Source organism: Raphanus sativus, chromosome 9 (genome assembly GCF_000801105.2).
Source record: "Raphanus sativus cultivar WK10039 chromosome 9, ASM80110v3, whole genome shotgun sequence".
In the NCBI taxonomy this organism is placed as follows: domain Eukaryota; kingdom Viridiplantae; phylum Streptophyta; class Magnoliopsida; order Brassicales; family Brassicaceae; genus Raphanus; species Raphanus sativus.
In genome coordinates this window covers 12,188,555-12,201,694 of record NC_079519.1, presented here as the reverse complement: position 1 = coordinate 12,201,694, position 13,140 = coordinate 12,188,555, and positions in this window count along the sequence as shown.

The window sequence follows — 13,140 nt, the reverse complement described above, 5'->3', positions numbered from 1 at the left end:
CGGCTTGGCGTTTCAGAGTCAAAATACACAGGATCTACTCTTGCTATTCATATGATATCCTTGCTATTGATGGTTACATTTTTTGAGTATACTCTATATGACTAATCGGATGTTATTCGTGTACCCCTACAGATTCGATTTTTACAATTTCATATTTTATTCTTCGTAATGAATGATTATGTGTTTGTAAAAGTCGAATTCTGTGAGGTTAACATCTTGGGATTGGGCCTGTGATTACGGTCCCCTTGCTTTCAGTGGGTGGCAGATAGTTACTTAGAATTTCTTAGGTGTACCTAGTTATACAGAGCAACGCAACAGCCTGTAATCGGCAGGGGAATAATCACCTTATTGGCATGCCCACAGCTTGCCCTTTCCTTGCGAACTTAAAATTGCCTTCCCAGTGTTTTTTTTTTTCAGAACTGCCAGTAAGACTAGAGATCTAAAGAACCTTCTAGAAGCTTATAAAATATTTAGATAAAAATTATAATTATATTCACATTATTAGAAGTGTATTTCTTTCAAAAGTATTATATTTTGGTTATAATTATTAAAATAAAAAGTTAAAGATACAATTATTAAAATAAAAATTATAATGTGCATTTTAGCTTGAAATTTAAAATGTTTATGATACAATCAATAAAAATAGGTTATCTTCTCTACCGATTTGATGAAATTTTTTTATCACTAATTTTCTATTAAAAAAGTGATAAATGGGTTCCACAAGGATGACACCCACTGAAAGCAAGGGGACTGCAACCACAAGCCCAAGCCCATGGTGAATAACTAGGTACACCAACGAAATTCTAAGAGTTCCTCCAACCATAGCTATTTTTAACTCTATATGAAAAAATATACCAGATGTTCCTCTATAATAGAGGTATACTTTAACTTTACCTGATGTTCCTTTAACCTTTTATTTTAATAGTTATAACCAAAATATAATACTTTTTGAAAGAAATACACTTGTACTAATGTGAATATAATTATAATTATCTAAATATTTTATAAGCTTCTATGAGGTTTTTTGGATCTCTAGTCTCACTGGCAGGTCTAAAAAAAAATGGAAACACTGGCAAGGCAATATTAAGCTCGCAAGGAAAGGACAGGCTGTGGGCATGCCATAAGGTGATTATTCCCCTGCCAATTACAGGCTGGTGCGTTGCTCTGTATAACTAGGTACACCTAAGAAATTCTAGGTAACTATCGGAAAGGCAATATTAATTTCGCAAGGTTATAGCAGGCCGACGGCAAGTATATAGCAGCGCTTGGCCAAGTTTAAGTTGATTGTTCCCCTGCCGATTACAGGCTGTTGCATTGCTCTGTGTAACTACTTGGTACACCTAAGAAATTCTTAAGTATCTAGTCCCATTAAAATGCATATAAATTCTAGCTTGAAATTTAAAATGTTTATGATCAATAATTTTCTTATGGGCATGCCAATAAGGTGATTATTCCCCTGCCAATTACAGGCTGTTGCGTTGCTCTGTATAACTAGGTACACCTAAGAAATTCTAGGTAACTATCTGCAAGGCAATATTATGTACGCAAGGTTATAGCAGGCCGACGCCAAGTGTATAGCAGCGCATGGCCAAGTTTAAGGTGATTGTTCCCCTGCGATTACAGGTTGTTGCGTTGCTCTGTGTAACTACTTGGTACACCTATGAAATAATAGAGGCATACATTTAATTTACATGATGTTCCTCTAACTTTTTATTTTAATATTTATAACCAAAATATACTAGTTTTTGAAAGAAATACACTTTTAGTGTGAATATAATTATAAAATTTATCTAAAATATTTTGTAAGCTTTTGGAAGGTTCTTTAGATTCCTAATCTCACTGGCAGGTCAAAAAAAAATTGAAACACTGGCAAGGCAATATTAAGCTCGCAAGGAAAGGGCAGGCTGTGGGCATGCCAATAAGGTGATTATCCCCTGCCAATTACAGGCTGTTGCGTTGCTCTGTATAACTAGGTACACCTAAGAAATTCTAGGTAACTATCTGCAAGGCAATATTATGTTCGCAAGGTTATAGCAGGCCGACGGCAAGTGTCTAGCAGAGCTTGGCCAAGTTTAAGGTGATTGTTCCCCTGCCAATTACAGGCTGTTGCGTTGCTCTGTGTAACTACTTGGTACACCTAAGAAATTTTTAAGTAACTGGTCCTATTAAAATGCATATAAATTCTAACTTGTAATTTAAAATGTTTATGATTCAATCAATAAAAAAATGTTATCTTCTCTACCGATTTGATGAAATTTTTTTCACTAATTTTCTATAAAAAGGTGATAATGGGTTCCACAAGGATGACACTCACTGAAAGCAAGGGGTCCGCAACCACAGGCCCAAGCCCAACGTGTATAACTAGGTACACCTACGAAATTCTAAGAGCATCTCTAACCATAGCTATTTTTTACTCTATATGAAATAATATACCAGATGTTCCTCTATACTAGAGCCATACATTTAATTTACATGATGTTCCTCTAACTTTTTATTTTAATATTTATAACCAAAATATACTAGTTTTTGAAAGAAATACACTATTGGTGTGAATATAATTATAAATTTTATCTAAAATATTTTGTAAGCTTTTAGAAGGTTCTTTAGATCCCTATTCTCACTGGCAGGTCTAAAAAAAAGGAAACACTGACAAGGCAATATTAAGCTCGCAAGGCAGTGGGCATGCCAATAAGGTGATTATTCCCCCGCCAATTACAGGCTATTGCGTTGCTCTGTATAACTAGGTACACCTAAGAAATTCTAGGTAAATATCTGCAAGGCAATATTATGTTCGCAAGCTTATAGCAGGCCGACGGCAAGTGTATAGCAGCGCTTGGCCAAGTTTAAGGTGATTGTTCCTCTGCCGATTACAGGCTGTTGGGTTGCTCTGTGTAACTACTTGGTACACTTAAGAAATTCTTAAGTAACTGGTCCTATTAGAATGCATATAAATTCTAACTTGTAATTTAAAATGTTTATGATTCAATCAATAAAAAAAGATTATTTTCTCTACCGATTTGATGAAATTTTTTCACTAATTTTCTATAAAAAGGTGATAAATGGGTTCCACAAGGATTACCCCCACTGAAAGCAAGGGGACCGCAACCACAGGCCCAAGCCCAAGGTGTATAACTAGGTACACCTACGAAATTCTAAGAGCATCTCCAACCATAGCTATTTTTTACTCTATATGAAATAATATACCAAATGTTCCTCTATAATAGAGGCATACATTTAATTTACATGATGTTCCTCTAACTTTTTAATTTAATATTTTTAACCAAAATATACTAGTTTTTGAAAGAAATACACTATTAGTGTGAATATAGTTATAAATTTTATCTAAAATATTTTGTATGCTTTTAGAAGGTTCTTTAGATCCCTATTCTCACTAGCATGTCTAGAAAAAAAGGAAACACTGGCAAGGCAATATTAAGCTCGCAAGGAAAGGGCATGATGTGGGCATGCCAATAAGGTGATTATTCCCCTGCCAATTAGAGGCTGTTGCGTTGCTATGTATAACTAGGTACACCTAAGAAATTCTAGGTAACTATCTGCAAGGCAATATTATGTTCGCAAGGTTATAGCAGGCCGATGGCAAGTGTATAGAAGCGCTTGGCCAAGTTTAAGGAGATTGTTCCCCTGCCGATTACAGGCTGTTGCGTTGCTCTGTGTAACTACTTGGTACATCTAAGAAATTCTTAAGTAACTGGTCCTATTAAAATGCATATAAATTCTAACTTGTAATTTAAAATGTTTATGAATCAATCAATAAAAAAAGGTTATCTTTTCTACCGATTTGATGAAAATTTTTTCACTAATTTTCTAACAAAATGTGATAAATGGGTTCCACAAGGATTACACCCACTGAAAGCAAGGGGACCGCAACCACAGGCCCAAGCCCAATGTGTATAACTAGGTACACCTACGAAATTCTAAGAGCATGTCCAACCATAGCTATTTTTACTCTATATGAAATAATATAGTAGATGTTCCTCTATAATAGAGGCATACATTTAATTTACATCATGTTCCTCTAACTTTTTATTTTAATATTTATAACCAAAATATACTAGTTTTTGAAAGAAATACACTATTAGTGTGAATTTAATTATAAATTTTATCTAAAATATTTTGTAAGCTTTTAAAAGGTTCTTTAGATCCCTATTCTCACTGGCAGGTCTAAAAAAAAAGGAAACACTGGCAAGGCAATATTAAGCTCGCAAGTCAGTGGGGATGCCATAAGGTGATTATTCCCCTGCCAATTACAGGCTATTGTGTTGCTCTGTATAACTATGTACACCTAAGAAATTCTAGGTAAATATCTGCAAGGCAATATTATGTTCGCAAGCTTAGAGCAGGCCGACGGCAAGTGTATAGCAGCGCTTGGCCAAGTTTAAGGTTATTGTTCCCCTGCCGATTACAGGCTGTAGGGTTGCTCTGTGTAACTACTTGGTACACCTAAGAAATTCTTAAGTAACTGGTCCTATTAGAATGCATATAAATTCTAACTTGTAACTTAAAATGTTTATGATTCAATCAATAAAAAAGGTTATCTTCTCTACCGATTTGATGAAATATTTTTCACTAATTTTCTATAAAAAGGTGATAAATGGGTTCCACAAGGATTACACCCACTGAAAGCAAGGGGACCGCAACCACATGCCCAAGCCCAATGTGTATAATTAGGTACACCTACAAAATTCTAAGAGCATCTCCAACCATAGCTATTTTTTACTCTATATGAAATAATATACCAGATGTTCCTCTATAATAGAGATATACATTTAATTTACATGATGTTCCTCTAACTTTTTAGTTTAATATTTATAACCAGAATATACTAGTTTTTGAAAGAAATACACTATTAGTGTGAATATAATTATAAATTTTATCTAAAATATTTTGTAAGTTTTTAGAAGATTCTTTAGATCCCTATTCTCACTGGCAGGTCTAAAAAAAAAAGGAAACACTGGTAAGGCAATATTAATCTCGCAAGGCTGTGGGCATGCCAATAAGATGATTATTCCCCTGCCAATTACAGGCGTTGCGATGCTCTGTATAACTAGGTACACCTAAGAAATTCTAGGTAACTATCTGCAAGGCAATATTATGTTCGCAAGGTTATAGCCGGCCGACGGCAAGTGTATAACATAGCTTGGCCAAGTTTAAGGTGATTGTTCCCCTGCCAATTACAGGCTGTTGCGTTGCTCTGTGTAACTACTTGGTACACCTAAGAAATTCTTAAGTAACTGGTCCTATTAAAATGCATATAAATTCTAACTTGTAATTTAAAATGTTCATGATTCAATCAATAAAAAAAGTGATCTTCTCTACCGATTTGATGAAATTTTTTCACTAATTTTCTATAAAAAATGTGATAAATGGGTTCCACAAGGATTACACCCACTGAAAGCAAGGGGACCGCAACCACAGGCCCAAGCCCAAGGTGTATAACTAGGTACACCTACGAAATTCTAAGAGCATCTCCAACCATAGCTGTTTTTTACTCTATATGAAATAATATACCAGATATTCCTCTATAATAGAGGCATACATTTAATTTACATGATGTTCCTCTAACCTTTTATTTTAATATTTATAACCAAAATATACTAGTTTTTGAAAGAAATACACTATTAGTGTGAATATAGTTATAAATTTTATCTAAAATATTTTGTAAGCTTTTAGAAGGTTCTTTAGATCCCTATTCTCACTAGCACGTCTAAAAAAAAAGGAAACACTGGCAAGGCAATATTAAGCTCGCAAGGAAAGGGCATGCTGTGGGCATGTCAATAAGGTGATTATTCCCCTGCCAATTAGAGGTTGTTGCGTTGCTATGTATAACTAGGTACACCTAAGAAATTCTAGGTAACTATCTGCAAGGCAATATTATGTTCGCAAGGTTATAGCAGGCCGAAGGCAAGTGTATAGCAGCGCTAGGCCAAGTTTAAGGAGATTGTTCCCCTGCTGATTACAGGCTGTTGCGTTGCTCTGTGTAACTACTTGGTACACCTAAGAAATTCTTAAGTAACTGGTCCTATTAAAATGCATATAAATTCTAACTTGTAATTTAAAATGTTTATGAATCAATCAATAAAAAAGGTTATCTTCTCTACCGATTTGATGAAATTTTTTTCACTAATTTTCTATAAAAAGGTGATAAATGGGTTCCACAAGGATTACACCCACTGAAAACAAGGGGACCGCAACCACAGGCCCAAGCCCAAGGTGTATAACTAGGTACACCTACAAAATTTTAAGAGCATGTCCAACCATAGCTATTTTTTATTCTATATGAAATAATATAGCAGATGTTCCTCTATAATAGAGGCATACATTTAATTTACATCATGTTCCTCTAACTTTTTATTTTAATATTTATAACCAAAATTGACTAATTTTTGAAAGAAATACACTATTAGTGTGACTATAATTATAAATTTTATTTAAAATATTTTGTAAGCTTTTAGATGGTTCTTTAGAACCCTATTCTCACTGGCAGGTCTAAAAAAAAAGGAAACACTGGTAAGGCAATATTAAGCTCGCAAGGCTGTGGGCATGCCAATAAGGTGATTATTCCCCTGCCAATTACAGGCCGTTGCGTTGCTCTGTATAACTAGGTACACCTAAGAAATTCTAGGTAACTATCTGCAAGGCAATATTATGTTCGCAAGGTTATAGCAGGCCGACGGCAAGTGTATAGCAGCGCTTGGCCAAGTTTAAGGTGATTGTTCTCCTGCCGATTACAGGCTGTTGCGTTGCTCTGTAACTACTTGGTACACCTAAGAAATTCTTAAGTATCTGGTCCCATTAAAATGCATATAAATTCCAGCTTGAAATTTAAAATGTTTATGATCACTAATTTTCTTAAGGGCATGCCAATAAGGTGATTATTCCCCTGCCAATTACAGGCTGTTGCGTTGCTCTGTATAACTAGGTACACTTAAGAAATTCTAGGTAACTATCTGCAAGGCAATATTATGTACGCAAGGTTATAGCAGGCCAACGGCAAGTGTATAGCAGCGCATGACCAAGTTTAAGGTGATTGTTCCCCTGCCGATTACAGGCTGTTGCGTTGCTCTGTGTAACTACTTGGTACACCTATGAAATAATAGAGGCATACATTTAATTTACATGATGTTCCTCTAACTTTTTATTTTAATATTTATAACCAAAATATACTAGTTTTTGAAAGAAATACACTTTTAGTGTGAGTATAATTATAAATTTTATCTAAAATATTTTGTATGCTTTTGGAAGGTTCTTTAGATTCATAATCTCACTGGCAGGTCTAAAAAAAAAGGAAACACTGGTAAGGCAATATTAAGCTCGCAAGGCTGTGGGCATGCCAATAAGGTGATTATTCCCCTGCCAATTACAGGCCGTTGCGTTGCTCTGTATAACTAGGTACACCTAAGAAATTCTAGGTAACTATCTGCAAGGCAATATTATGTTTGCAAGGTTATAGCAGGCCGACGGCAAGTGTATAGCAGCGCTTGGCCAAGTTTAAGGTGATTGTTCTCCTGCCGATTACAGGCTGTTGCGTTGCTATGTAACTACTTGGTACACCTAAGAAATTCTTAAGTATCTGGTCCCATTAAAATGCATATAAATTCCAGCTTGAAATTTAAAATGTTTATGATCGCTAATTTTCTTAAGGGCATGCCAATAAGGTGATTATTCCCCTGCCAATTACAGGCTGTTGCGTTGATCTGTATAACTAGGTACACCTAAGAAATTCTAGGTAACTATCTGCAAGGCAATATTATGTTCGGAAGGTTAGAGTAGGCCGACGGCAAGTGTATAGCAGCGCTTGGCCATGTTTAAGGTGATTGTTCCCCTGCCGATTACAGGCTGTTGCGTTGCTCTGTGTAACTATTTGGTACACCTAAGAAATTCTTAAGTAACTGGTCCTATTAAAATGCATATAAATTCTAACTTGTAATTTAAAATGTTTATGATTCAATCAATAAAAAAAGTTATCTTCTCTACCGATTTGATGAAATTTTTTTCACTAATTTTCTATAAAAAGGTGATAAATGGGTTCCACAAGGATTACACCCACTGAAAGCAAGGAGACCGCAACCATAGGCCCAAGCCCAAGGTGTATAACTAGGTACACCTACGAAATTCTAAGAGCATCTCCAACCATAGCTATTTTTTACTCTATATGAAATAATATACCAGATGTTCCTCTATAATAAAGACATACATTTAATTTACATGATGTTCCTCTAACTTTTTATTTTAATATTTATAACCAACAGTGATCCTTGTACTTTATTTATTAATGTAGGGGTCTAAGATGGAGATGAGCGTTTATGTAGATAATGATAAGTTTAGAGGCTTGGAGGAGAAAGAGGGAGAGTGGGTGGAAATCTTTCAGGTACAAGTTCAACATTCCAGTGGAGGTTTCCAGGCAACTAAGTCTCGGCTCAGACTAACTGCTACGCCCAGCACACAAGTCCGCACCATCGAGCCTCTGAACAATCGGCTCTTCATGGACTTCATGAACATCCATGCAATCCCTCACTTGTCCTACAGGGAACAAAACTATCCCATATGTATGAGTTCTGCTAAAATATATTACACATATGTAGATGTTGGTAATCGCAACATTGTTTAGTTGAGTAACTATGTAGAGGTAGTAAGTGAAACTAAGTGAAATGAACTGATTTAGAACATTGTATAACTATGTAGAGGTAAGTGAAACTAAGTGAAACGAACTGATTTAGTTGAGTAAAACTTATATGGTAGATACAATGGGAGTTGTCTTCGATACGGAAGCCCATTTTGATGACCCTACAAGACCAAGGATGGTGTTCTACATAAGGGACAACATGTAAGTAGAAAGTAACATATTATCCAAGATAAATTTATCTATATTGTAATTGACACACTTTCTCTCAATAGTGACAGCCAGATAAAATGTGTGATAACTGGCAAAGAGGCCTATGCCTTCCGGGATGGTCTTAAAAACAGAAGAGGACAGGTGATTGTGGCCCTTAAGATGTGGAGGGTCTGCCATTGTTGGAGTAAGTGTAGTTTCTGTGTCTACTTTTAAATGTGATAGTTGAGTTAAACGTTTACTAAAATCGTTATTTATACAGATATTGTTGGTCCTGCTGATCTATGGCTTAAGACCGAAGATGAAATGTCGGACTTCAGGTTCAATCCGCGTTTGTCCGAGGTTGAGTACTTCAGGCAGTCTTTAATAAACAGCGACCCTTATGTGAATAAATATGGGGTTGAAAGTCTTGTGTAAATTAGGTCTTGTGTAAATCTTGTTGTTCTAACTGTTATCCAACTTTTGGTTTCTCTTAATCAAGTGTTCCAACTTCTGGTTTCACTTAAGTTTCACTTAATCAATTGTTCGGCTTTTCAAAATAGGTCAGATTTTGTGTTAGTTTCACTTTTTCAATGGTCTGACATCGTAATAATAATAGAAACTTTATCGATAGATCAAACTATATAGTTATCCAACTTCGCAGAACTTAGGAGAAACTTCGCATTAACTTAATTAAAAAACATTAACGTAATTGTTCAACATTGCTTAAATAAAAACATTGACTGAATTATCCAACCATCGAATATAAAACATTGACTAAATTATCCAACCAGAGATTCAACATAATCATGACGATATTTAGTTTCCAACGCCACCATCACTCTCTATCCTGATGAGTGTTCGTCCGATTTAAGATGCGAAGAAGAATCTGTGTTTAAAGTTATAACCAAATAAGAAATAATATGATTTCTTGATAGGAATACATGCTTAACATACCTTGCTCTCGTAGCTCGTTAACTTCAGGTACATCAGGGTTCCACAGTACCTGGTTGTATTCGTGCATACCTGTAAGAAAAACTAAACTTGGAGGGAAATTAATACGTAGTAGCGCAGTCTGCAATTTAACCGAATGAAGATGAACAAAATAATACCATCTGGGAATTGATTAATATGCCAAAATCGTAATAAGCAAATTTCAGGATCTCCAGATTGTCGACAACGAACACGATTTTTCTCAAATTGAACGGCGGTGTCACCTAGTGCTTGGCATTCGATTATATGTTCCCTATGTATAACAAACATATTATGACAATACATAACATTAGGGTTTATGTAGTGTTATTTATACAGTGATAGTTAATATACCTATGATCTTTTATTTTGAAACTCAGAAATGCCAGGTCGTTGATCTTTGCTTCTTCATTTAAAAGAAATTGGATTGGTGCACAACTAACTACCACGCCGATAACATCTGAAATAAATATTGTCATCAAACATACACAAGATAATAACTTTTTAATTAACAAAACTGAAACGTAACTTATATAACCACGAACAACTATAACTTACCAACAGCAATTTGGAAGTCAAGCCTCCTATGGATAATATCAACGAAACTGGAATGATATAAGTACAATGAAGATGATACAGAAGGGATGGGCTTAACTATGGTTGATATAGTGAATTTGAGTTAAAAGATGTTGTTGGTTGTCCTGGTTTTACCAACATTTGTCTTTATCTTAAAATCTTTGATAGAATACCAATTGTTTTCTCGCAAGTCATCGATAAAGTATAAGACACATTCATGACCAATAGTAGCTTGAATTTTTTTCCCCTGAAACAGACGTACAACAATTCAACGATAAAAATTTGTCCATGGTACCAAAGTATTCTACCCAAACATTAGTATATAGCAGAGATCTATAAATTTAGTAACACATTACCTCAGAATCTACCAAAATCAACTTCAAGTTGTACAGTCGAGGTGTTGGTAATTTGATTTTCCATCTTCGTAGTAGCTTAACGCGAATCAGTTGACTGTTTTCTTGACCGGGGATCAGCGTCGACAAAGATTTATAAGTTGTCATGATGGGTAACAATAATACTGTAAAGAAAACACTTTTCACAACTACGAACCTCATATAAATAAGAAAAATAATTGATTAACGTTATTGCCTTGCTATTCCCTGGCAGATAGAACTTATTGCCTTGCCATTTTCTGTTTCGTAAAGCAAGGTAATAACGCCAAGGCTAGAAAAATTAGCTATCTTAAAAGTGTACAGTGTTTAGCACTACTCTTTACTTACGCCAGTAATAATGTCCAGTTTTATAAAGTTAAGGGTTTATATCTCTGTTTAAATCATACAACATCAATAATTTTAAAATAAACATAAAAGCTACAACATCTATCGGCCCAAAAAATAAATACAACATCAATAATTTTAAAAATAAACATAAAGTTCGATATAAAATCAAATTTGCACAGTTTAAATATTATATTATTAACATCATAAATTTGACGAGATGAAAACTATAATAAGAATCAATATGAAAATAAATTTCAACCGCTAGAAGTCTTTAGTCAAAGCCTAAAAGCGAAATGATTACGTTTGCAGTGCAAACCAGCTGTATAGGATTGTCGAAAAGACTCATCTTCGATTAAGACAATTCGAAGAAACCCTTTCTCTTACAACATTGATTTATTTGTTAGGCTTGCGTTTGCCTTGCTGAGCCTTGCCATGTTTGTGAAATGAGTTGCAAAATACAAGCGGATTTCTGTTACTAGTTTTTGGTGATCGATGACGTCATAACTTTTTTTTAAAGGGTAAACTGTTAATCCAAAATTCTCATGTATCAACTTCAAAGGACCCGTTATAAAACATCGATATTATTCTATCTTTGTTTAATCAGGATAGTGTGTAAAAGACAAGAAAACCATAAGAAGTTCAGTTATTTACGAGTTATACCTAGTTGTACCGAACCACATCGAAATTCAATTCGATTTAATTCAAACCGCGAACCAAACATAACCCAAAAACAGAAACCCAAGGTAACCCAGACGGAATTGAAAACCCAGACCGACTTCCTTCCCATTTCGGGTTAATGAAACCCTAATATCCAATTTCGAATTAAACGAAGGACGAAATCAAATCTTCCCGTTGGAAACAAAAAATTGGATAATTCCTTCCAAGATAAGAACAAGCATACAACATAACAAGATTACAGTTTTCCGAGTTTTTACAAGTCTTAAAACAACAACAAAAGAAGACTTGTGAGCTCCACCGAATAAACAACAAACAGAAATACTAGATCCGACATCTCAAGGATGGGTTAAACGCCTGAGCTGGTCCTTGAGCGCAGCTATCTCTGCTGCCATTTCATTGTAACGCGTCAGTAAATCCTTAACCTCGTCCTCGATCGCGAAGACCCATGGTTGACGGAAGTGGAGTCCATCGTCCTGCATAAACAATAAAATCGAAACCATAAAACTAATATTAGTTTTACTGAGTACTATTATTTCTACTGAGTAGTATATCAGATCTACATCAAATCTACAGATGAATTCATTAAAAAAAGAAGAACATGAAGAACCCTAACTCTGTAAATCGAAATATACAGAACAAAACAAACTCTATCAAAGATAACTCATAAACCCTAGATCTAGTTCCGAACGGATCTGAAAATCGAAAAGTTTCGATTTTGTTTTCCAGATTTGTTGATAGGGAAGTACCTCAAACTTCTTGCAGGTGAAGAATCTTTTTCCAGGCAGAGTATCAAACGTTTTGTCCGCAGCAACCTCGTGCACCATTCTTCCCCCACAAGGACACTTGTTCGGGATCCCGTGATGGGCGTCGCAGACGAACATCCGCATGTCTTGTTCTCTCTTCGCTGCCTTCATCATCATGTACTCCTCGTCTGGATGCGTCATTTTCCCAGAGAGAGAGAGAGAGAGAGAGAATTTTAAGAGAGAGAGAGAATTTTAAGAGAGAGAGAGGTAATCCGAGAGAGAGAGAGAGAGAGTTTGAGAAACAGGAGAGAGAGATTGGTTTCGCAAAAGTGAAAAGTGAAAAAGTGTTTCGGAAGAGAGAGAGATAGATTGGAGAGATAGAGAAACTTTTTTCAAAAAAAATTATTGTTTAGGCGGCAAAACAAATTTCGTTTCCCTCCTAATATTGGCAAGACAATATTAAGCTCGCAAAGAAATGGCAGGCTGTGGGCATGCCGATAAGTTGATTATTCCCCTGCCAATTACAGGCTCTTGCGTTGCTCTGTATAGCTAGGTACACCTAAGAAATTCTAGGTAACTATCTGCAAGGCAATATTATGTTCGCAAGGTTATAGCAGGCCAA